The sequence below is a fragment of the Pituophis catenifer genome, unplaced genomic scaffold (genome assembly GCF_029215685.1).
Source record: "Pituophis catenifer annectens isolate HBS135680 unplaced genomic scaffold, rPitCat1.0.hap2 SCAF_3, whole genome shotgun sequence".
Taxonomy (NCBI): domain Eukaryota; kingdom Metazoa; phylum Chordata; class Lepidosauria; order Squamata; family Colubridae; genus Pituophis; species Pituophis catenifer.
This window is the reverse complement of record NW_027256883.1, coordinates 32,892,715-32,917,196: the sequence shown is the minus strand read 5'-3', so window position 1 is coordinate 32,917,196 and position 24,482 is coordinate 32,892,715.

Below are 24,482 nucleotides of genomic sequence, written 5' to 3'. Positions count from 1 at the left end.
GAATGTTGATCACATGACTATGGGGATGCTGCAACAGTTGTAAGTGTGAAAATTGGTCATAAGTCACATTTTTCAGTGCCATTGTAACTTTGAATGGTCACTAAACGAACTGTTGTAAGTGAAGGACTACCTGTATTGAGTATAAACAGTCAAGATAAAGACTTCCTTGGGCCAATGAAGAGGTAAAACAGGAGGTAATCAAACTCAGACACTTATTAAATTAAAAGTAGCATAATAATGAATAATAATAATGTCTTCACCATGATAATAGTAATAATAATGAATAAAGCTGTCATTGGTCATGCTGTCTGGAAAGAATGAATGTTGCAGATTGATTTATCTAGATTATCTAGATTTAAGACTATGAAGTATAGAGAATGATATGATGTGTTGAGTGTGAATTTAGTCTGAAATAGAAGATTTCATCTAAGGAATCATGTAATGGAGGATGAAGCTAGCACAGCTGGATAGTAAGAGACGATTGAAATAATTCTGGAAAAGCCAATGAAATCAAGGCTAAGTACCGGTATCCAGTCCTGCATTCTTATTCATATGAGCAACAGCAGTGGTGGGTTGCTCCCGGTTCAGTCCGATTCTTGCGAACTGGTAGTAAAAGTGGCACGAGGCTCCGCCCACCCGCCCGGATGTCATCATTTTAATGTATTTTAAAATATGGGTATCTTAAATTATGGGTATTAATTCAGCCAAATTTATTTAATTCATTTTATTCGATTTTAAATTTTGTATATTTATGTGTTTTATTTCATGGCTGTGCACCGCCCTGAGTCCTTCGGGAGTAGGGCGGTATAGAAATTCAATAATAAATAAATAAATAAAAATTGACAATCTGTGCATGTGCAGAAGCGCACGTGTGCTCCCATTGAGAACCGGTAGTAAAGGTAAGTAGAACCCATCCCTGAGCAACAGTCAGTGATAAGGGAAGGAGCATGTCTGATGCACAAGGTTATCAAACTAATTACTTTGATCCATGTAGATGAGGAGTGTCAAACTTGCATAGTCATGTTGTTGTCATGTGATGTATCGCAACTTTTCCCCCTTCGTTAAAATGGGGTGGGTGTGGCCAATGTGTGATGCCATGAGTTTGACACCCCTGATGTAGGTTGTAGATCTGGAGGCTGTTATACCAGAAGAATAAGTAATAATTGGAGTATAGCAAGGTTGGAGAGGTAAAATGTAAGTACTGAATCAGAACTGTGGTTACACAGAGATGTCCTTCAATGAGAAAGAACAGTAATCCACCAGACTCTTCCATGCTATATTCATAGTTAATATTATTTCCTTACTTCTTTCTATTCTTTTCAAAAAGCTGTATTGGATCCTTAGGAGAGCAATTTACTCTAGCAGCTGCAGACAGCTGTGAACTTTCCCATGAGGTCTGCAGCTGCTGCTTCTGATAAATCAATGATCATTCTATGATGAAAAGGCTTTAGCTATCCCTGAAATAAGATCATTTGCTCATATTGTGGGAACTCAGGCAGCCAAACTGCTATTTTATTTATTTGAGCCAAAAAGGAACTTCTTTTATCTGGGAACCAACTGACTAAAAATAAATGTGCCTGAAAGAGAGCATGAAGAGAATTAAGATTAATTATGTAAAATATTTCTGACTCTTGAAATAGAATTTACCTCCTCAAAAGAATTTATTGGGCTTTGCAATAATCATTTCATTTCAATAATCATTCTGCTTCTTCGTGTTGAAATAATTAAAGAAATGACTACACAATACAGCCAATTTCAAATTCTTCCTTAATCACTACAAAATGTCTTTCAATATAAAATCAGGCTCCAAATTATGGGGAAAACTTAGACATCATAGATCTGAATAGGATTTCATTTAACTCTACACTGAACACTGAATGTCAATTTTCAGAAATAAGCAGCCTTACATCTGGTAAGAACATTACATTCAAGTAGCTCATCAAACACATAATACAGATTTTCTGTAAAGTTCCTAGGCAAATTCTTCTGGAGTTTTCATCTTAGTCTTGCAATTGCAGACAGGCAGACTGGGACATTTTACTGGGTAAGACAAAAGGGCATTTGGTCCATATCTCTTCCTGTTGCCTGGCAACTACAGGAAACTCCACCACCCTCTGTTTCAAATGGCAGCACTATCTGCCATGAAGGAAAAAACATAAAGGTATGGTTATATATGGTTATATATATTATGGTATATAGGAAAAAGTGGGGCAGGGAGTGCATATCCCTAATTATTTTGCATTATTCTGAAAGTGCCCCAATTTCAAATCAATAGTGAAAAAAGTGACAAAACAATAACAAATTTAAGAGACCAAATTAAATCAATACAAGAGCTTCCAAACAACCACCCAACAAACACTCTCAGTAACAGCCCAAGGAGTAATTTATGGCCTCATAAATGCTTTCCACAAATGAGTGCCATTCACTTGTAAGTACCTCATCCATTTTTAGTGTCCTATCCCAACTTCCTTCTTTCAGCTATCTTCAATCTCTTATTAATATATTTATTCCAGCTGGGCCCCTTCATCTTGTAGCTCTCCTAGCAACAGATGTTTTAACATGACCTAGTCCCATCAACTGATATTTCCTCTTTTTAATGCATCATTGAGTTAAAAACAGTGGAAATCCCATATGCATACTGTAAAAAGAAAACTCCATTAAGAAAAATCCCTTTTTTCAAAATGGCTTTTAAACTGATTCAGCTGAGCCACAGTTCTGCCCTCCGTTAGGAAAAGGGCAAAATTGCTTTTGCAGAGCATAATCAATACGACATTGCTAAAGTCATAATCAGAGTGGATGAGTTTTCTTTCCATAAACCCAAAGGCATTCAACTGATATAAAGAATGATTGTACATCTCATGAATTAACAAGCAGATTCTGCCTGAGATTTTACATTCTTTGTTTTCTTTTTCAAAACAACAGACGTATCTTAAAAATACTACCTAGGCGGAAACTGTCCTTTAAAACAGTTTCAGCAACAATATCTTGAACATGTATCGCAATTTGCTCTTTCAACACAGTCTTGTTAATTTACCCTAAAGACTTATCTTTAGGGTAAAATCTCTGCATATAACAAGCTCAAGTTGTCACTGCCATATGTTTCTCTAGTTAAAACAAAATGTTGCTTTTATGAAATTTCAGGCCCTGACAAAGACACATGCGTGCATTGGATATCAAGTATTAGGCTGTAGTGATTACCTCAAGCAAGAGATTTTTAGTGACATGAAAGAACAATTTGTTAATTAATTATTGCTGTATTTTTACTGTGGTTGGGGAAAAGAGATGTCAATGGATTTTGTGTTTCAGGTGTCAAAATAATTTAACTTGCCTTGCCTTTGGAAGGTTTTCCCTTCCAAAAAGGAACTATACAAGCCAGCTTTATCCATGCATTAATTGGACCTTATGCTTAATGAGCATGTCATTAATATTTTTTCAAGAACGGTGAGTTCTTTTGAACAAATTGTTGCTTCTTAAAATGATTTTGCATGTAATACATTTGCTACTTGAGATGGATTTTTAGCTGTACAAAAAAAGTCATGAGATCTTATTTGGATGCTATTAGAAGTTTGAAATTACTATGGCCTGAAGGAACTGTTACAAATTCTAACTTCATAAAGGAAGAAAATGTATTGGAGTTTCATTATTTAGCTATAAAAAAGCTGTATGTCACTATCCAACAGCTACGTTCCCACTTTAAATGGGAAAGGGCCAAAATTCCATTAATTTCTGACCAAAAGAAGAAGAAAAAAAGCATTTATTTAGTAATCCATTAAAACCCTGCAGGAAATGGAGAATGGAGCATTTAATTTTTCTCTCTCATTTTGTTTTAGCAGAATTTTAAAGGCCGGAGTCAATTTATGGGATTAAGCATTATTTTTCAGAGGCATCAATATGACTAAGTATTGCTTGATTTTCTATGCAAGAAACAAAAGTGTTTTATTTGTAAGCATGTTTTGAATAAAAGTGCCTAGATTAACAGGAAACAGTTTCTCAGCAAACCCATAAATGTTCTTAATGTTTTTTTGCCTCTAATGTCTTCAACAAATCAATTGTATCACAGTCTAATTCACAAAATGTCCATAACAAAAAAGCTTCACAGCATGCAATGTAATTCATAAACAAGCATATTCTTATTGTGAAATTGACAAGGGATACTCAAGGATTTATGTTCAGATGCTTTTGATTTGAAAACCAATTTGAATAAAATGAAAACCTCATTGATCTAACTTCTACTGATGTGGAACTACCCAAACCGTTCAATTGAATCTTCTTAGAATCAAGTAACAGGAAGCCTGCAAAATTTTTTAAATTTGATATAGTGTTTAGTATAGGACATTTAGTAAAAAAAGAATGGTTGTGAGGATTATAAAGATCATCTTTGTATCTCAACTGCTTGTTCTTTCATAGGGAATTTATCCTCTTCTCCAGGCACCAGCCCAATAAAGATGGACCAATTTCCTTCTCTCCTAGTTTGTACAGTTCACATTATATTTGTGTTAAGCATAGGATTAGATCCAGATCTAACAATTCTTAGAGTACAATCACTGGAATCAAATTGACTTTTAATGGGTGATTAACTCTGATTAACTTTGATTCAACTATAAATATGATTAACTTTGGATCCAACTTTTTTAGGTTCTAATTTTCTTTGAAATCTTGGCCAGAATTGGTTTATAAACACTGGACTCTAACTTAACTATGGTTATATTAGTGCAAATAATATAGCCTATATTATATAGGTTATAAATATAAATATTTTCTCATATTTCAATTTTGCTTATGGACAGAATAATAAGAAAAAGAAAGGAATTTGATAGATGTTCACTCTCATCTGTGCACATTGCTTTAGCATTTGGTCAGCCAATGAATTAATTGCAGGGATATTTAAATTAATTCATGTAACATTGATAAAGACAGCTATAAATGGAAAGATAAAAGGTTCAACACAGTTTTAAAATAATCTGATTTTTCTACTTCATATATCTTTGGCAGAATATATATTTTACCAATATTATTTAAGGATGAGGAGAACAATATGAACTCCTGCTGCTATTAAGCAATTATAAATCAGAAATTATTACCATTCACTTAGTAATAGATTTAAACCTACTTACTATCTTACTAATACTGATATATATGACATGAGCTTCTTGAGAAGTGGCATAAAAATGGAAAAACATATCTATTTTTTTTTAAAAAAATATATGTGTAAAAGCAAATCAGTATTGCTGGATTTATTTAGCAAAGTCATAAGAAGATCTAAAGAATAGCAGTAAAGCAATAAATGCCAGCCCCACTAAAACATAAATACATATAATACACTTATTTTTTGGGCCTCAGTTTAATAGGCTATCTGATCTGTATGTAAATTTTACAACATTGTTTTAAATAAATCCATTCCTTATAATTTAATCAGCTTTCCTTCCCATGATGCATTAGAACAGGGCTCGCCAACCTTTCTAGCTTTGTGGCCCAGCGGGGGGAAGGGGCGCCACTCGCACAAATGGAGCTTGGTCATCCACCACTTGCATGGTCTGGTCCTGAGTGGGCTGCAGCCTACCGGGCCATGGCCCGGGGATTGGGGAACCCTGCATTAGAGGACCCCACATATAGCACGCTTACATCTGTTACTAGTATTGTACACTTTATCAGTAAAGGTGATTGTAATCCTTTTAGTTAATTTCATAACCAGCTGTCTGCAAGGAGTATAAATCCTTCTGTTCCCTACCATCCAATCAGAGCTGAAGAAGCTTCTTAGATGAGAAGTGAAATGTCTTTAAAGAAAAACAAGAAAGTCCAGTTGCTTCTTGAAAAAGCACCTTTGGGACAATAATTAGATAGCCTTACTGAAGACAGGAAATCCGTACAGATCACTATTGTATTCAGAATGAACAAAACAACGTCAATGCCATTTTTTTTCTTTTAAAAAGCAATACAGGCTATTTAATCAAAATAGATTAGAGTTTAATCTTTTTCTTCTCTGCTGTTCTTATTTATTTATTTATTTCCTTTCTCGCTTACTTATTCAACTGAGACAGAAGCTGCTTTGGGAAACAACTTATGGTAGAAAAGTGGCCAGCATAAACTGTTGGCTGCAGCATTAGTTTGCTGCTCAAAATTCTCCTTCTTCCCTCCAAATCAAATCAGTTTATTACAGCTCTAAGGTCAGATACAATAAAATGTCAAATAGAAGAACTGTTACACTCTTTTATGTGTATGAGAAACAGAAAAATAAATATAAAAGATAAGATAATAAGATCTAAAACAATTAAGAGAATATATATTAAAATAAAACTGAATAAGAATAGTATATCGTTCCAAACTTAATTAATGTGCCATGTGTTGTACAAATGATAGAAAAAAGCTGGATGACTTTGGAAGATATTCTTGAGCCCTTCTCTGAAGGAAGTCACATTATGGAGAAATCATACTCTCTGCCTGGAATTTTCTTCAAGATCTAGATTTCTTACATAGGGACCAGCACGGTAGCATATGGCTTACAGTTTTATTAAGCCATCACTACATGGACACAACCAAAGATATATAGGAGAATCTTTAAAATGTCCAGAAATGACTGCTGAGGGCAATGCATCCAGCTTGGATAAAGAGAAAATGTTTCAAAATTTCAGAATCAAAATGGGTGATAAATGGGATGCCTTTCACATTTCTATTTAGGAAACAGACATAATAACTACACTGTTGGCATATAGTAATCACACAATTAGATAAAAAGGTGAATATATGTAGGAGGCATCCCAGCTGACCACAAGAACGGGGTCAAATACATCATCAGTTTAGTTACTACGTTCCTGTATGAGATCTAAGTTCAGCCCCCCTTGAAGCCCACTGTCTCTTATCTGGTGTCAATTTGCCTTCACTGCTAGTATATTAGATTATTAGGTATAGGTTGCATGGAATAAACTCATAACGCTTTTGAACTCTATCCTGGCTCCTGATTTCCTGCACCTGAGATTGGATAGATTAAAAAATAGTGAAGCTAATATGCAACCTTCTCTTACACCTCTATTAGTTGCTTCCTTCCAGAAAATGAGAATCAGAACCAGAATCACTTATTTTGAAACTGAATGTATTTCATGAGTGCAAAGGATTTTAAATTGTATTAAAACAGGAGAAAACAAAGGAAAAGTATAACCCAGCTATATTAAATAATGCTACAAAAATATACCTACAGGTGAAACTCGAAAAATTAGAATATCGTGCAAAAGTTCATTTATTTCAGTAATGCAACTGAAAAGGTGAAACTAATATATGAGATAGACTCATTACATGCAAAGCGAGATAGTTCAAGTCTTCATTTGTCATAATTTTGATGATTATGGCTTACAGCTCATGAAAACCCCAAATTCACTATCTCAGAAAATTAGAATATTGTGGAAAGGTTCAATATTCTAGGCTCAAAGTGTCCCACTCTAATCAGCTAAGTAAGCCATAACATCTGCAAAGGGTTTCTGAGCCTTTAAATGGTCTCTCAGTCTGGTTCAGTAGGAATCACAATCATGGGAAAGACTGCTGACCTGACAGTTGTGCAGAAAACCATCATTGGCACCCTCCATAAGGAGGAAAAGCCTCAAAAGGTAATTGCAAAAGAAGTTGGATGTTCCCAAAGTGCTGTATCAAAGCACATTAATAGAAAGTTATGTGGAAGGGAAAAGTGTGGAAGAAAAAGGTGCACAAGCAGCAGGGATGACCACAGCCTGGAGAGGATTGTCAGAAAAAGGCCATTCAAAAGTGTTGGGGACTTTCACAAGGAGTGGACTGAGGCTTGAGTCAGTGCATCAAGAGCCATCACACACAGACGGATCCTGGACATGGGTTTCAAATGTTGTATTCCACTTGTCAAGCCACTCCTGAACAACAAACAATGTCAGAAGCGTCTTACCTGGGCTAAAGAAAAAAAGAACTGGTCTGTTGCTCAGTGGTCCAAAGTCCTCTTTTCTGATGAGAGCAACTTTTGCATCTCATTTGGAAACCAAGGACCCAGAGTCTGGAGGAAGAATGGAGAGGCACACACTGCAAGATGCTTGAAATCCAGTGTGAAGTTTCCACAGTCTGTGTTGATTTGGGGAGCCATGTCATCTGCTGGTGTTGGGCCACTGTGCTTCATTAAGTCCAGGGTCAACACAGCCATCTACCAGGAGATTTTGGAGCACTTCATGCTTCCTTCCGCAGACGAGCTTTATGGGGATGCTGACTTCATTTTCCAGCAGGACTTGGCACCTGCCCACATTGCCAAAAGTACCAAAACGTGGTTCAATGACCATGGGATTACTGTGCTTGATTGGCCAGCAAACTCGCCTGACCTGAACCCCATAGAGAATCTATGGGGCATTGCCAAGAGAAAGATGAGAGACATGAGACCGAACAATGCAGAAGAGCTGAAGGCCACTATTGAAGCATCCTGGTCTTTCATAACACCTCAGCAGTGCCATAGACTGATAGCATCCATGCCACGCCGCATTGAGGCAGTAATTGATGCAAAAGGGGCCCAAACCAAGTACTGAGTACATATGCATGCTTATATTTTTCAGAGGTCCAATATTGTTCTACGTACAATCCTTGTTTTATTGATTTCATGTAATATTCTAATTTTCTGAGATTGTGAATTTGGGGTTTTCATGAGCTGTAAGCCATAATCATCAAAATTACTACAAACCAAGGCTTGAACTATCTCACTTTGCATGTAATGAGTCTATCTCATATATTAGTTTCATCTTTTAAATTGTATTACTGAAATAAATGAACTTTTGCACGATATTCTAATTTTTCGAGTTTCACCTGTAGAATGCAAATAGTATAACTGAATTATCAGATGATACCTACCAATATCCTTTTTGAAGCCCCAAAGTTGGTAAGATTAAATTTTTGTTCTCCTTTTGAGGAATTTTTAAAATTTCTTTTGGGAAACTGGGAGGGTATTAAAGGGCACAGGGCAGCCAACTTAAAGCATTCATTTTGTCAGTAACCTCTAATCTCTAAGCCCAAGTTAATTGTGGGTTTATTCACTTGACTTTGATATGCTCCATAAAAGCTAATGCAGCTTCAAATAGCGCAAAACTATACTGTATATTCCTGATCTTTGAATCAAGTCAAGTATCAATGCCTTCAAGTACGTCTTGAAGGAAAAACACCCTTTTAAGTAGAATTTAAGGATACTTCAAATGGACTAATTTTTTTCCTTTCTGGTCAATTATGTCTGATTCTCAGACCCTGGATAAGTCCCTGCAATTCTCTTGGCAAAACATTTTTGGAAGTCGTTTGCTCATTGCCTCCCTCCAAAGCTGAGAGAAAGTGACTGGCCCAAAGTCACCCAGATAGCTTTGGGCTTAAATTGGAACTAGAGCTCCCCATCTCCCAATCTCTAGCCTGACACTTTATCCACTACACAACTAATTTTAAAGCTAAACATTCATTGTAAATTGCAGTGGCAATCCACATAAAAGCAGGTTAGTATAATTGCTTCTTCTTGGTAATTTCTGTCACCAGGAGTCAAACTATTTAAAAAAAAAAAACCCTATGTCACTTGCTCAGTATCGTGTGTATTATTTGCAGACCAAATCCTCTGGCTTTCCATTAAGGTTTATTTATGACAGCAACAAAGCAAAGATACCAATGTTTACCCAGCAATAAACGAAATTAAGAAAACATACAGTATATTAGTCTATGACCAAAGCAACATGGATGTTCCCAAGGTATGCAGTGCAGACTATTTAATATCCCAAAATTTCAAATCCACAAATTGATTTTCAGATATTCATTGCTGTCAAGTATTTAAGACAAGAAAATGTTAATATTTTGCTTCAGGGATCTTTTAATTTTAAGGCGTTTTACTACAGGTTGCTGATAATAATAAATTCACATAAAATAAAAAATAAACAAACAGAAAGTCCATCCTCCTCCATGCTTTCTTTTGATTTCAGAATTATTATTGCATATTTATTATAAAACAATGTTTAACATTCTCAATGCTACATGCAATACAGCCCCTTTTAGGAGCAGTATGAAAAGCAGTCAAGAAAAATTATGGTATTTCTGGTGAAGGAGCTATTCTGGTGGCAGGGAAGGGGATTTATAAAACTAAGATGAATTTGTCATATTAACAAGATATGTAATCTATAGCTTTTTACATACAGCTATCTAAAAATGCCATCTAAAAGAATGAGTGGAAACGATTAGCACAGAAAACTTGTTTTCTGTTTAAACATCCAATGATATAAGAAGATGCTCCATATTTCTTACAAGTATTCTCCACTATCAGAAGATACCCTCCTTAAGGGTAAGTGGGGTTGGTAAACAAGCTAAGATGATTCTCATAGACATTGAGCAACACTGTTTTTGCTGCAGACTGCAGGAGAAGATTAAAAACAGTCTTTCAAAAAAGACTGTTTATCTTTTGATTCAGTTATTGGTTGCAGTCTAACAGAAACCTGCAGACTAATAGAAATTAAGAAACCTTGATTTCTGGATCCAGAAGTTTAAAATGGTTGAATTTAGTACAGTAATATTGAAAACCAATACTGCAGACTTGATTTTCACTCCTAATGCTACCATCTAATAGCATAATAAAAATTAAAAGACAGACAGCTAAAATAATAACAACAACAAGCACCACTTGAACACCACTAGCATTGACAAAATCACCAACAGTCAATTGCACAAAACAGCTTTACCTGGAACATCTTACACAGTGCAACAATACCTTTAACACCATCAAACAACATCTGCCTATTGCAGGTTCTTAGGATCGACTGAATAAATAAAAATGCAAAATCCAATCTAAACATGTGCCTGGCTGTGTGACCAACCATAACAGTAAGTGAAAAATTGTGTAGCAGCATGCTTACTAGCTCAAACATAAAAAAGCAACAAAAATAAATATGTTATCTTCTCCTGAACTAATCTGAGACTTACAATTCACCAAGCATTCATAAATTCATGCTCACATCAGTCTTCTGGTGTTTCCTTTGAATTTTGTAATAGGGATTATTCATATAGTATATTTTTTCATGCAGAATCAGTATCATTGCAATGTTACGCAACTGAATTGCAACAGAGAAACACAATTCTTTTGAATTAAAAGCAATTACAATAGCAAGAGTAGTCAGAGTTAATTTATAATCTTACCTTGTTTTAGCACTCCTGTCAAGATACAGTTAGGGGCAGGGAGATTATCATATAACTAGAATGGAATTCCTGTTGCTAGTGACAACGGAAGAGACCCAATAATGATTTTTTTAAAATCCCACAACTGCAATGTTGAAAATACAGGCAAAACCTATAACAATAGATTATTAGCATATATACAAATCAGAAGTCATTATTTCTGAAAATACAGAAAATGAGAAGCATCTTTTTTTGTTTGAAGAGTTCTGAGCTATATTTCTCTATAAGTCCTGCATGGTGCAGAGCTAGGTTATTGTGGGACCATTTCTCCCTGAAGACATCTACCTATCCCACCAGATTAGACAGAATGAGCTCACTCCAGCTGCCTTCCCTTAAATGCTGTTATCCGATGGGACCAAACAAGTAAGCCTTTTCCATAGTGATACCTATCCTACGTAACAGCCTCCTCTGTTCCAACATATCTCTATGCTCTTTGCCTTCCAAAAGCCATTAAGACCTGTGTTTTCCTCCCAGGCATTACACCAGGATTTGTGTTATTGATATGGAATATTATGGCACCTGGTTGTAAGACTTTTTAATTTTGTTGCATTTTTGGTTATTTGCATATTTGGTCCTTAGCTGTCCTGCATTATTTTTCTATAACGTTGGCAGCCATATATTTTTTAAAAATAAACAAACTGATTTTAATAAATTTGAGTATCCACATTACATTGCATATCTAATCCTAAAAAGAAACATGTGTAATGGTGTTATGAATGTGTTTCTCATTTTTACTCCAAAATATTCCGGAAATCTAGCACCATCTCGTTTGTCTTGCTAATATTTAGATGCAAGTTGTTTTTTGAACACCATATGGATATCTTCTGGACTTCTTCCCTTTATGCTGATCCGTCCCCTCCAGTTATAAGCCCCAACACCATTGTGTTGTCTGCAAACTTTATTATGGTGTTAGAGGGATTCGAGGATATGCAGTCATATGTATACAGCGAGTACAGGAAGGGGCTGAGCACGCAGCCCTCAGGGGAGTCTGTGCTGAGCTTCAGGGTGGAAGATGTCAGAGACCCAACCCTTACTGTTTGTGGATGGTCCATCAGGAAGTCTTTGACCCAGTCACAAATGAGAGGAGGGAAATTCAGGTCAGTCAGTTTTTCAATGCCTGGTAAGATGGTATTAAAGGCCGAGCTATAGTCTATAAAAAGCATTCTGACATAGTTGTCAAGTTTCTTGAGGTGTCTCAATGCAGTATGTAAAGCAGTTTGGCGTCTTCTGTCGACCTGTTGCTTCTATAAGCAAACTGGTGTTGATCAAAATTTAGTGGAAGACAGAACCTGAGGTGTTGTATAACCAGTCTCTCAAAGCACTTCATCACTATAGAGGTCAGTGCAATGGGTCTATAGTCATTCAGGCTGTATATCGAGGGGGGCTGTGTGGAGAGGGTTTCCTCTTTTAAATTCTTGGAAGTGCTCATTAGTCAAGATCTCACCAGGAAAAACAATACATCCCTGGTGGTTAGTAAGGCTCAACAGAGACTTCATTTCTTTAGAGTCCTGCGGAAAAATCAGGTGGAACAACGACTGGTGACTTCTTTATATTGGTCTAGGATGGAAAGTGTCCTCACATACTGTATAACAGTATAGTATGCTGGTCTAACAGCTGCGGACAGGAAGGCACTATTCGCCACAAAAAACCATTGGTTGCCCTGTAACACCACTAGTTGACATCGCCAGGTCTCGCTGTTTCAGCAGAGTAAGGAAGATACCTAGGGATGATTCACACCCCGACCAGTGTCTCTTTTTGCTTCTACCATCAGGCAGAAGACTTCGAAGCATAGCCAGCCGGACAAACAGGTTTAAAAACAGCTTCTACCCATGGGCTGTCAGACTCTTAAACACAATCACTCCATGCACATACGGAAACGTATGACTAAATTATTTGTATAGGGATTATTCTCTATACTATTTGTGTTGTTTTGTATTTTCTGTTATGGATTACACCAGAGAGCCTAAACCAATTTCATTGTATATACAGTATGATGTACAATGATAATAAAGGCTATACTTCTATATACTATATTCCTCTAATAAACAGGAGTAGAAAATAATTCTATGAAGTGTTATAACCATTTAAATCAACAACTTGATTTTCACGCATGGTCATTTATGTTTACGTCAGATATTGGTTTTCACATCAAGTGTTCATTCCCATAATCAAGCATTTACAGAAATAATGCCTATTTACAGCAACAAAATAGCATTCTCCAAAAGGCTTTCTCTGGAAAACCAGATTTAATGCCTTTAATAACATTCCATTAGAAAGAAAGAAATGAGATGATTACATTTTAGCTAGCAATGTGGAAAGTAATTTAAAAGAGCATTTGAATATGAGGGAAATAGTGGTTTAATCATTCTAGCTATCTCAAATATTAATTCTCACATTAATGTAGGGCTGCTTCAATATACATGAACATGAAAGAGGAGGAAACAAAAAGCAGTTGCTCATTTTTCAACAAGGAATAAACAGTTTTTATGGTTACATAATGTTCATTGAAAGATGTGTACAACGAAACCCCTCAAAAAGTATTGGTTCAATATGCTGTTATAGCATGACTGCTAATTACTTAAATATGCAAACTACTTTGAGGTGGGCCTAACCAAATTATTTTAAAAGGCAACCAAACCTAATTACATTAGAATCTCTCTCTCTCTCCATCTACCCTGTTTCCCCAAAAATAAGACCTATCTGCAAAATAAGCCCTAGCATGTTTTTATGCATGCATTTAATATAAGCCCTATCCCCCAAATAAGCCCTACTTAAGAGCCTGCACAGCTGGCCGCCCTCCCATTCGGTCTGATTGCTCATGATGCCACGGCCACAAGGCAGGGTGGTGGAGCTGCCCTACATACCCCGGATTAGCTTAGCTCAGGACTCCCGCAGCCAGGCCATCCACACCCCGACACCTGCATCACAGCGGCAGCACCAGCTGCCATGTGCAGAAATAACCCATGTGGCTGCTGGCCCACTTCTGCTTGCTTGCAGCGGTAACAGAGCAGGAAGCTGAGTGATGTGTTGGTGCTGTGGCCACAAGACAAGGCAGGTGTTGGGGCATGGATGGCCTGGTTGCAGGGGCCTTGTGGTAAGCTGATGTGGGGCACATGGGGTAGTTCCACTCTTCCTGCCTCGCAGCGGAGGCACTGGCACATCATGCAGCTTGCCTCGCTGCGGGCAAGCAGAAGAAGTGGGCCTCTCGTAATGGAAAAAAATAAGACACTCCCCCCTAAAATAAGGGCCCAAAAGAATAAGACCCAGTCTTATTTCCGGGGAAACACAGATATCATCTATCTATCTATCTCTATCATCTATCTATCATCCATCTATCTATCTATCTATCTATCTATCTATCTATCATCTATCTATCTATCTATCTACCTACCTACCTACCCACCCACCCACTCATCTATCTCTATATGTATCTATCTCTATATGTATGTATGTATGTATGTATGTATGTATGTATGTATCTATCCATCCATCCATTCATCTATGTATGTATGTATGTATGTATGTATGTATGTATGTACCCTGTTTCCCCCAAAATAAGACATCCCCTGATAATAAGCCCAATTGGGCTTTTGAGCGCATGTACTAAAATAAGCCTCCCCCCCGATAATAAGCCCTCCCTGAAAATATTTAAACATGGAGCTGGAAATCAGGTAAGACGGCAAGAGGAGCCCCATCTTGCTCCACGCGCCCCAAAATAAGACCTCCCCGAAAATAAGGTTAAGCGCTTATTTCGGGGTTCAAAAAAATATAAGACAGGGTCTTATTTTCAGGGAAACACAGTATGTATGTATGTATCTATATCTATCTATCTATCTATCTATCTATCTATCTATCTATCTATCATCTATCGTATCTATCTATCTCTATTTCTCTAGCATCTAGATAGATAAACAAATAGATAAACAAATAGATAGATAGATAGATAGATAGATAGATAGATAGATAGATAGATAAATGGATAAATGGTAAATGGATAAATGGATAAATGGATAAATGGATAAATAGATAAATAGATATTGCGTGTCAGCTGCAGAGGGCAGCCATGCCAACCCAGGAAAAGGAGCGGCTGCTTTAAGGAATTCCTGAAACAGGTTACATGCTCACCTACATATTTTCCAGGGAATCTCTGCAAGTCTAATACAAGTAATTATAGCATACAGGGTCTTCTAATCTCCTGTTTCTATTTACCAATAGGAAAAAAAATCTCTGTTTATTTAAACATGCTCTGATCACCATAGATTAATTGATAGGGTAATGTAGGCTAGTCTATCATATTAAGCTATGGTTAATCAAATAATAATTTTTTAAGGAAAAACACATGGTGGAGTTGATATAACCAAATCAAACTAAATGGGATGTGTAGACCTATGTTTTCATCTGAAAAATAGGAGTTTTCTCCTGAAATCAGCTGAACAGCATTATGCAAAAACTGACACTCCAGCAACTAAACCACAGACAGGACAGGTGGACTTAAAATGCTAATGTATTGACACAAGTCTTTATCCACACAGAAAATAGACCCACAAAATTCTGCTTCTCTCTGTCTTTCAAACAAGCAGTATATTTAGTATAATGTATTACAACATCTTTTGGTGTTTAATTTCAAAATCCCAAGGTAATTTTATCACAGCAAGTCATTTTCATAAATTACACATTGATATCCGTTTAAGCATATGTTTACAATATATCAAGCTCGAAACAAGCGCTAATATAGATAAAGCTGCTATCATTCATACTAAAATATGCTTTTGGTTTTGCATTTCTTGTTTCTCTTTCTCACATACAAATACATGCACACAAAATTTATTGGATTGCCCAAAGTACATAAAAGAGGTTTGTCTGCAAATGAAAATTAGCTAAAATATTGTAACTGATATATACAAATATGATGGAAGCATGTTTTTCAGATTGTCCAACAATTGTTAAAAAGCTTTTATATAACACTGACTTCCTAAAGCATTGAACCAGGAAAAATATGGAGTTATATTCCAGTGGAAAGCAGAGATCAATCCATTAAGATTTCCTCTCCCTTTTATCAGGCATAATCTCTATTCCGTTAGAATTTTCACATTGCCCTCCAATCTGTTCACCACAGATCTGAGGGGATATGGTTACCCATCTTGCTTACTCTTTTTAAAGAGCATCAGCTAGAATAGAGTCATATTTTTGTTGCATTCATTTACATTTCCCATATTGCTGAATTCCCTAAGATCATACCGCTGCTGCTGCCAAAAATAACAACTGCTGATTCTTCAATTTATTTCAACAGCAATGGTTAAACCAGGGATGAAATCCAGCAGCTTCTGACAGGTTCTGGAGGACCGGTAGCGGGAATTTTGAGTAGTTCGGAGAACCGGCATTTACCACCTCTGGCTGGCCCCAGAGTGGGGTGGGAATGGGAATTGCAATATTATTTGCTCAGGAGGGGAGGGAATGGAAGTTTTGCAGTATCCTTCCCCTGCCATGCCCACCAAGCCATGCCCACAGAACTGGTAGGGAAAAATTTTGGATTTCACCCCTGCTCTGCCTTCTGAGTCCCAGCTGATCAGGAGGGAATGGTATTTTGCAGTATCCTTCCCCTGGAGTGGGGTAGGAATGGAGATTTTGTAGTATCCTTCCCCTGCCACACCTACCAAGCCATACCACGCCCAACAAGCCGCACCCACAGAACAGGTAGTAAAAAAATTTGGATTTCACCATTGGGTTAAACCCTATAATTCTCAAAATAGAATTAAAGTGTTAAAATGAGAGAGAAACATCTACCCTGCTGCTCTTTGCAAAGGTATTTAAGCAGCCATGACTTCTGCACTGATTTATTTATCAGATTTTTAAAATTGGCTGACTCCGTTGCAGTGAAACGCATTTAAGAACTGGAGTACCATTATTTATGTTCTGTCTACCTTCATTATCCATAAAAGACTATTCTGATGAAATCATATAAATGTATTCCAGTGCAGAATTTCTCCTGCATTTTTTAATCACCTCAATTTCATGAAAAATGCTTGGAAACTCTAAGAAATATAAAGTGAATTTTAAAGAAATTTTCAGGGTCTTCGCTATTGCTGATAAAGGGAATATTGCTAGGTCAAAAGGTATTATAGTTGTTAAAACTAAAGGAAAGAAAGAATCAGATTGTGCCACTGAACTACCAATTCTTGACAAAACTTCTTAAATGCTACAGACCAAAACAGAAGGTTAATAGATCCACTAGAGAGTTTATATACAGGAAAAGAGAGCAATGTGCTCAGCAGCTGACACTTGCAAAGAAAGATGAATTGTAGGGTCAAAGATAAGTGGGTGAGGTGGAGCATTGAGAGAAAAAGGATCAGTGAACTAAGAAAATCAAATATGAAAGCCTTGCAGATTGGATTTGGCTACAGATTCTGTATGCGTGCAGAAGGAGAACAAGAATCTGTATTTTCACTTGAAATGTGTTCATAACATAAGCATATAATGTTATGATATAAAATCATGATGATAAGGAAAATCTGGACAGAGTGTTGGCTCCCAAAATTTTAGGACATTAGGTCATTTGAAATACCATATAATTGAACAAAATTTGCAGCCATCAGATGTGTGATGGCCACTGATTTAAAATGCATTGGGCATTTTACAAAATAATGGAATGTCAGTAACATATTTTCTGTCTCCTGAATTCCAAGAGGAACAATACTTGAAGAACAACAGTGGAATAGGCCTACCCTTTTCCTGCCTGTGCTTTTGGTTCCTTCATACCTGTGATGGGCCCTTTTGTGACACATGAGCTGCGGTGGTGCAGTGGTTAGAGTGCAGTACTGCAGGCTACTTCTGCTGACTGTCAGCTGCTTGCAATTTGGCAGTTCAAATCTCACCAGGTTCAAGGTTGACTCAGCCTTCCATCCTTCTGGGGTGGGTAAAATGAGGACCCAAATTGTTGGAGACAATAGGCTGACTCTGTAAACCACTTAGAAAGGGCTGTAAAGCACTGTAAAGCAATATATAAGTCTAAGTGCTATTGTGCGACACAACACAATGGACCAGCATGATCCACCAGACCCCACAGGGCTCTCCCTACATTAAAGTAATAGGAATCTTTATCAACGCCTTCTTCTATAGCACCTGCCAATGGTTTGATTCAGAGAAAAGTTCTTGGAAAAACCTTTGGAATATTTTTTGACGTGACAGTAAGAAAAGCTGGTAAACTGGTGGGTGATGAGCAGAGCTAACCAATTTTTTTTTTAACAAGGTATCATTCTATTCATGATACTAACTAATCCAACAATGTTGATTTCCCATTGATTGAAGACATGGGGCTAAACAATCTATTGTCCTAATGTAAGAAACAACATGCAGTCCCTGAATATTCCCCCCCCTCCCCATGTCTGGAGAAGCAGTGCATGGAGGCCAATTTTGGCTGACAGAAAACAACATTTCAGATGTAATGAGGGTCCTTGGTGCTCTCTGAGCTTGGTTGTTTTCTTGCAGACATTTCATTACCCAAATTAGGTAACATCATCAATGCTGTGCATCAGTGCTGAGTATTGATATGATATGATAGTACTCATATCAACCCTGAGTTACAAATATTCTCCTTTATTGAGGCAGTTGTAACTCTCCTACAAGCTGGAAATATATTTGCAAATGTATATGTTGCCCATTTTCAAGTGGTTCTTGGTGGGTTACAATGTAAACCTTAAAATCAGCGCATAATAAAACCCTCAACCTGCAAAGGCCAGAAACCTGTGCCTCCTCCTGGGTGAGTAAACTGATGGGTAAATTGATAGTTTGTGCTGGAGATATTTGTGATGTGACCTGCAGAAAGTGCTCCCTTGAAGACCTGAAAGTGAGAGAGAGTAGACAGGCACTCATACAAGTAATTGGGCCTTAGGTTATTTCACTTACCAAAGTGAATACCCTGATTTGACCTCAAAAAACAAACAGTAACCAGCACATTTCATCATACTTCCTTTCTCTATCTGTGCTGTCACATTCTATTTCTGGGTGTTCTATGAAAAATAAACCAGTCATAAGGTTATCAGGCATATGTCACCAACATCAGTTCTCTCTTTTACAGGGAGAAGCCAGCATTATCAGCCAAAGTAAAAATGATAAATGACCTTGCCACAGATGTCTCTGATGGCCCTGCCAGATTCACAAGATCCCCTTGACTGCAAACTGTCACTTCAAAGAAAATCAAATCCCTTGTGTTATTTTCTCAACTACTAAGAGTTAGTTTCACACTTAGTAGTTGATTAATTACTGCTGCGCAAAAATAGGAAAGTTGTGTTGCAGAAGGCTGAAAAAAAATAATTGAGCTAAGTCACTGAGTAATCAGTTACTAAATAATTTATTCATATAACACATGGCCTCACTTTTTTTGCTGCTATAAAGGTATCAACTGATAGGGGTACCAGAAAGTATTATCAAAGGAAGAATATATTCTGGTTAGAGATGAAACATACCACTACAATGAAGAATGGAGCATTCAAATTTCTAAGTACTGTATAGGAAGCATTAAAAATTATAGTATCAGGAAGGGAGATTATAGTCAGAATATTAGAGTAGGCAAATGTCTGAATTGAAGTTCCAACAATTTTTCCAAGAGAGAATGAAAAGAAGTTTAACTGGATATGAAGAGGGGAAATGAAACTATATTTGTACTTTGTATAAGGTGAAGATTGAAGATAGACTGCAAGAAGGAGATTTAAATTAGGTGCAAAAATCCTAAACTAATTAGTAGTATCCATGGTATAATGATTAAATGAATAAATGAGTATCAAAGATATCAAAAACATAATTAAGAAGTTCAAAAAATACAATTATCGGCAGATAAGTGCAGTTTATTGTGGGACTGAATGTAAATTAAAAGATTTTGCTATGACTAATTATTTTTTGCTATGAAGCTGCAGCTGCTGCAACGGTTCACATAGTAAATTAAAACAGATTTCTGGGCTATAAGCGTGTTGGGCAGATTGATGAGCAGAGGCTCTAACATGTTTTTGGTCTCTAGTCCAATATCAATGAAGATTATAAAAATATGATTGTAGTGACATATCTCAGTGTGATTAATTTTCTCACTCTGAATCAGGGGTGCTAAACTTAAAATCTTCATCGATCTGAATCAGGGCTTTTAAGCTTAAAATCTTCATGGAAGCAAAGGGATACTGATCCTAGGACAGAGTCAGAGGTGGGTTTCAGCAGGTTCTGACCAGTTCTGGAGAACTAGTAGCGGAAATTTTGAGTAATTCGGAGAACCAGTAGTAAAAATTCTGACTGGCCTCGTCCCCATCTATTCTCTGCCTCCCAAGTCCCAGCCGATCGGGAGGAAATGGGGATTTTGTAATAACCTTCCCCTGGAGTGGGGTGGGAATGGAGATTTCCCCTGCCATGCCCACCAAGCCATGCCCAACAAGCCATGCCATACCCACCAAGCCATACCCACAGAACCGGTAGTAAAAAAATTTGAAACCCACCACTGAACAGAGTATATAACATTGTCTTGCATTACTACAAGTACCACTCAGCTGAAGAAGCGTCTTGGATGAGAAGCAAAGCATCTTCAAAGAAAAACCAGAAAGTCCAGTTGCCTCTTGAAAAAAAAGCACCTTTGGTACAACCATGACCTGGATGACTGAGAATCTCCATAGACATAAACACTCTGAACTTGTTGATACATTTTGGAATATTGCCTTACTCTTTCAGCTCTGCAGTGCGTTCAGCAAACACTGTGTTAATACTGTGAATATATGCAGAGGGAGCAGTGTAAAATGAAATATCCTTATGGTCAAGGGAAATTCACAACATGCATACTGATTATTTTTTAGACTGATTGAACAATGATGGAGGGGTTTTAAAATCTGATCTGTTGAAAACATTTCTTTCAGGCACAATATTGATTTAAAAGTGTTTAAAAGGGGTCTTTTTTCAAAAACTGGAAGGAATATGGAAAACCTTCTCACTTTCTTTACTTGAATGTTCATGCATAAAATTAAGAAAGCACTAAAATGTGGGATATCAGCCTTCAATAATACCTATGTGCATGTGTTAGCGAAGGAAAAATTACAAAAATGAATATGTGCTTGGAATAAAAGCAAGCAATATTTTTCTTGCCAACACCAGTTGCTTCAGGTCCTGCAGAGCATTTTACACAGCTATCTGGATTACAGATTTACACTTCTATAAATGCCTCTCAGACAACTTTTCTATCATGAATAAATAATAAGGAGTCCTGAAAGCATTGATTCAAGAGAGAGAAAAATCAATATATGTCTGGCATGTGATAGACTTTCATTCAACTGAGGTCTGCCTAAAATTTATAGACCAATTTTAATGACAAAACATGAAAAAGGTGGCATTTTCAAACAGAGGCTTTAACAGCCTGCTGCTACTGCATTCTATATTCTGTCTGCAAAAATAATTATTTCCAAAGTGAATTGGTATGCTGTTTGCATAGCAGTCTGAATAAAATGATGGACAGATTTCTGCTACCTAGCAAAAACTGATAATAATTGTAAATTATTTTGACTCTTGAATTTGCTTCACTGCATCTCTTTGTAATAGGTTCTCTGTCATTATAAAGGCTTCACTGAAAAACTTAATCTATCGGGGAATTTTGTAAAGTTCTTATATTTTTAATGAGCACAAGCAAGCTGATTTTTCAACAAAGAGGATCAGAATACCAATAGATAAAATGTGCAAGATACCGTTTTTCATTTTATAAACAAATAATGTGTACTACAATTTATTCAAAAAGGAAAAAAGAATAGTAGCCTTTAGGTATATCAGAGAGAAGGTGGCACACACATCTGTTACTTCAGAACCAAGGCAGAGAAACCACAAGGACCTGGACACCAGAAAAATACTAAGAGCAACTATTTAACAAGTCAAAAAATTAACAATGAATAATCTCAAGCTAGACCAGTGTTTTCCAATCTTGGCAAATTTAAATTATGTAGACTTCAACTCCCAGAATTCCCCCGTTAGCATGGGGAATGGTTAGTTGGGGAATTGCAGATGTTGAAATCCACATATCTTAAAATTGCCAAGGTTGGAAAACACTAAGCTAGACACAGACTACTTCGACTTGTTACTTGGATCATGTGAGAAATGAAAGTAAATAGTGGCATGAAAGTGGCATGAAAGTGGTTCCAGGTAAAGAATATTCTCAAGCATTATCCTTATATTTCCAGGCTCTTCTTATGTCCAGCATTAATTAGACCTGGAAATAACTTGGGAAATATGTGCTTGTTTTGAAAATGTTATACTGTAATACTTTCCGAAGAGCCAACACACTTGCATTTGGGATCAATGGAAATCCCCAAACATGTAAAATATTTCTTCCTCTCAAGATGCCCTTAGATTCTCCTCAGAATTCCACTCAGATTCTCCAATGAGTATTGCAAGACTTCCTGGTATAATTTAACATTTTTTGAACCTGATAAAACTCATTTTGCCTGTCTGGAGATTCTCACCATTCTATCTAAGAGTATAACTTGGTATAGTCTTTTCCCCAAACATATTATTTTTCTGGTTCCTAATAATTTTGCTTAATGGACAGTTTTTGTATTCTTGTAACCTTTTTATCTCAATGTGGTCTCAATGTGTTCCTTCTACGTGTATTTTCTCAGATCCCTTGCAAAATCAGAAATACTTCTTTGTTAAAAATGTATTTTTGAATGTAATATGCATACAATCTGATGTAATAAGTAGATGAAAGTTTTGTTTTCCAAACAATACATGCAAAATTCAAAACTTAACAAATGCTCGCTGAGTCCCAATGGAATGCATATTTCCCTGTTCAAAAATGTGCAGAAAACAACAATTGATATTCTGCTATTTGATATAAAGCTGAAGTAGAGATGGTATAAAAGATTGGAAAGCTTTTTCATTATTAAATCAGCTTTACAGATGTGATAGTGATGGCTTAGGGAAATGAGTCCAGATAAATACTAAATCATGATTTACCGATACTTCAAACAAAGTAAATGCAAGCATTTTGATGTCACTACAGAAGAGAAAAAAATAAGTGCGTGTTCAGCTACATGTAGAAAAGTATAATTTGCAAACTGCAAGATGCCATGTAGTTTATTTTACAAGATGTAAGTTTATTCTGCAATAAGTAGTTTATTCTATATTGGCAAAATACCATCATAAACATTGTGTCAAATTTTGACCACCACAATGAATCAGACAAACAATAGCAGGTTCAGAGAAAAAACAGAATGTTTTTTGTGGAATTTGTGGAAAGACAAATCTCCCTAAAACAGAAAAATGTTATTTGGACCTGTCTGGATAAATTTCTTTTTTCTGCAGTGGTTCAACTGTCAGCTGTCCAGCTTGGGCTCATAGGGACTTACAGAACAAAATTAAAACTCCTTAGAATCCCTTGCCACTGGTTTCAAAGGAAAGCACTGTAAGAGGGGACTGTGAGATGTCTTATAGATGTGTCAGGAATGACAGCAAGAGGATGAGGAATGGATCAGAGAAGGCAATGGATGAAGGACAGAAGCTAGACAATCCATAGTCCAAGAAAAGAACCAGGAAGTACTCAGCAGCTGAAGTGAACGAAGAACCTATAAAAAAGAGCCAGCTAAAAGCCAGGAACTCTAGATGGTTGCAAAGTGAACTCTACCTGAATGACTGGACACAACAGTGTTATGAAGAAAAGCTGTTAGCATTCCTAAGTCTGTAGGTAGGGTATCATGGGAGGAGAAGGAAGAAGCAATAAAGCAGCTGTGTATTCCAGTATAGTAGTAAAAATTTATGGCATTTAAGTTCTAAGTATTAAGTACTAGAATATGCTTGGACACTTATGCACACACACACATGTATAAATACTTATACACATAAAGTCCTATACAGTAAATATATTTTGTATTATAATTATACTGTAATAACTGCACTGTCTTCACTTGCTAGCTGTGTGTGTATATATCTGGCTTTGTTCCTATCCCATTCTAATGTTCCAGCAGACTTTTAAATCCTATGAAAAGATAATTCTTTCCATTGTGAGAAATGAAGAATGATCAAGATATGATAACCCCTGTTCATATACTTAAAAGGATGTCTTACAAAATACTAAGACCTATTCTTTATCTTTCCAGGGTGCAGGCATTGAAAAGGGGATTTAAAGTTACAGAAAGACAGATTCTAGTTGAATCACACACACACACAACCCCACAAACCCCACACACATACCCATTCTTAAAAGAAAGAGCCTTTTGACAGTAGAAGAAATTACTTTCACAGGAATTAGACAGCTAAAACAAGTTTGAATCAAGGGGCCTAAATGTTATCTTTCA